This window comes from Pteropus vampyrus, unplaced genomic scaffold (genome assembly GCF_000151845.1).
Source record: "Pteropus vampyrus isolate Shadow unplaced genomic scaffold, Pvam_2.0 Scaffold165, whole genome shotgun sequence".
Classification (NCBI taxonomy): Eukaryota; Metazoa; Chordata; class Mammalia; order Chiroptera; family Pteropodidae; genus Pteropus; species Pteropus vampyrus.
The window spans coordinates 1,149,011-1,151,733 of NW_011888946.1; the positions used below are offsets into that span (position 1 = coordinate 1,149,011).

At 36.2% G+C, this 2,723-nt stretch overlaps 1 pseudogene; it reads left to right on the forward strand.

Annotated features, from left to right (window-relative positions):
* Positions 1-1,325: 1,325 nt before the first annotated feature.
* On the forward strand, positions 1,326-1,657 carry LOC105298806 (annotated as a pseudogene).
* The last annotated feature ends 1,066 nt before the right edge of the window (positions 1,658-2,723 follow it).

Below are 2,723 nucleotides of genomic sequence, written 5' to 3' on the forward strand. Positions count from 1 at the left end.
GGAAAGAAAGGAAGGAGAGAACAAAAATATTTTGAAGAAACAATGGACAAAATGTTCCGTGTTTGAATGATACCTATTAAACTGCAGATTTAAGAAGCTAAATGGACACCATTCAAAATGCACACACACACGCACACACACACACATATCTCAAAGCACATTATAATCAAATTGGGGAATATCAGTTATAAAGAGAAATCTTAAAAGCAACCAGAGAACAGAAACATACTACATAAAGGAAATAACGATAAGAAAATCACTGACATTTTGTGAGGAAAGTAAAGCCAAAGAGGACAATGGTATAACATCTTTAAAGTGTGGAAATGAAACACTGTCAACCTAGAATTCTATAGTCACCTAAAATATCCTTTACAAATGAAGGTAAAATGAAGACTTTTTCAGAAAAACCAGAGGTAAGCATATTTGCCAGAAAGCTTTAAGTATAAGAAATGTTAAAGCATATTCTTCATGCTGAAATAATATACCAGATAAACTTTGGATCTATACAAAAGAATAAAAAATGTTGATGGTGGTAAATATTTGAAGAGATATGTATGACTCTTTTTTTTCCTACTCATTTCAAATTTCTTTAATGGGAACTTAATGTTCAAAGCAAAATACACAAAAATGTATTGTGGAGTTTATAATTCATGTAGAAGTAAAATGATTTACAGCAATAGATCAGAGAATTCAATGGGCATTTAAAAATATACTGCTCTAAGGTTTTAACATTATCTGTGAAATGGTATGATATTTAAAGATAGACTGTGATAAGTTAAAGATGCATTCATAAATTATAGAGCCAGCCTAAAATATAAAAACAAAATGTGGAGTTAATAAACCAACAGTGGTGATAAAACCATAAAACATACTCAAATCTGAAACAAGGCAGAAAAGGGGGAAATGAATTCAAAGAGTCATTACAAGGGATAAAGAGGAATTTTTAATAATAAACAAGTCAATTTATCAGGAAAACTTAATAATCCTAAATGAGTATGGAGTTAATAACAGATATACAAATAAGTGGCAGAACTGGAAGAACAAATTGACAAATCCACATTAGCGATTTTAAAACTTCGTTATTGTTAGAACAAGTAAATAAAAACATCAATAGGAGTTTAGAAGGCAATGCTATCAGCCTAGTTTTACCCATCTATGGAACACTTCACCAATTACAGGAGAATTCACTTTCTTTGAAAGTGCACATCGAACGTTTAACAAGATAGACTCTGCTCTGGGCCATAAAATAAACCAGCTGATTTAAAAGATTTTGAAAATGAGATATACCAGAGCTCGCGCGGTTTTGTCCTTTTGCTGCGCAGCCATTGAGGAGCAGCAGCCATGGCTCGGTGCTACCCCATGGCCATGGGCCTCAACAAGGGCCACAAGGTCACTGAGAACGTGAGCAACCTGAGGCCCAGCCGCCACCGTGGGCGCCTCTCCAAGCACATTGAGGTTGTGGGGGACATGATCTGAGAGGTGTGGGCTTTGCCCCCTATGCGTGGCATGCTATGGAGGTGCTCAAGGTCTCTAAGGACAAGCAGGCCCTTGAAGTTCATCAAGAAAAGGGTGGGGACATACATGTGCCAAGAAGAAGAGAGAGGTGCTGGGCAATCTTCTTGCATCTATGAGGAAGACAGCCGCCAAGAAAGACTAAGCCCCATCCCCTCTGTGTGTAATAAAGCCTTCTTGGAAAAAAAGAAAATTTTGAAACTAAGCTAGAAATTTGTACATGAATTGAATTAGAAATCAATAACCAAAAAAAAAGATACCTGGAAAATCCACAAATGTGACTTGGAAATTAAGTCACATATTTCTAATGAACTTATAGATAAAGAAATAAATCGCAAAGTAAATTAGAAAATATTTTTAAGTGAATGAAAACAAAACATACCGAAATTAGTGGCATGCGGGAAATGTAGGGCTTTAAAAGCTTGTGTTGGGAAAGAAAAAACATCTAAAATCAATTACCTAAGCTTCTACTTGAAGAAGATAGAAAAGGAAAAAAGCGAGTAAGTAAAAGGAAGGAAATAGTAAAGAGCAGATATCAGTGAAGGTCGCAGAGGAATACTTCCGTGAATTCTGAGAGCAGCCATAACTTATATTGTCTGTAAGTTCTTTGTGTTGCTATTCTTGTTTGCTCTCTCCTGTCTTCAACACATGTTAAGAGCTACGTCTTGGTTTCCATAGTCATGGGGAGCTGAAGGAAAGATCTGTTACCAAGGTAGAGGCAAAATGCTCAGTGTTAAGCAACAGCAGCCTGACAGAAAATGATTTCCAGATGGCAAGAAGAGATCTGTGCAGGAACAGAACAGTAGAGTGAAGCCAGATGGTTGGCTGCAATGGCAAGCCACAATTAGGAAAGATATGAAAATTTTCTGAAGATTCCTAGAAATATGTGGATAAGGAAACTTGGGAGTATATGGAGCTTCATACAAGCTGCTAGGATCAGGACTCAGAGATTTAGAATTAAAGAAATGTGTTACCTCATAAGCTAGTGAAACATGGAATGTTTGAGCCCTTAATTTTAGGAAAGCTATATTCTCTTTTCTCTATAATTAAGAATAGGCATCATTAAAAGAAGTTTTCGCCATGAGGAAATGGTGATGTGCTTAATTTACAAAGAGAATAGATTGGTAAGACATCAGAGTTCAGGGAGAAGCTGCAAGTAATGATGTAGTTAACCTAGCATGTCTCAACCATACAATGCCACCTAGGAATGA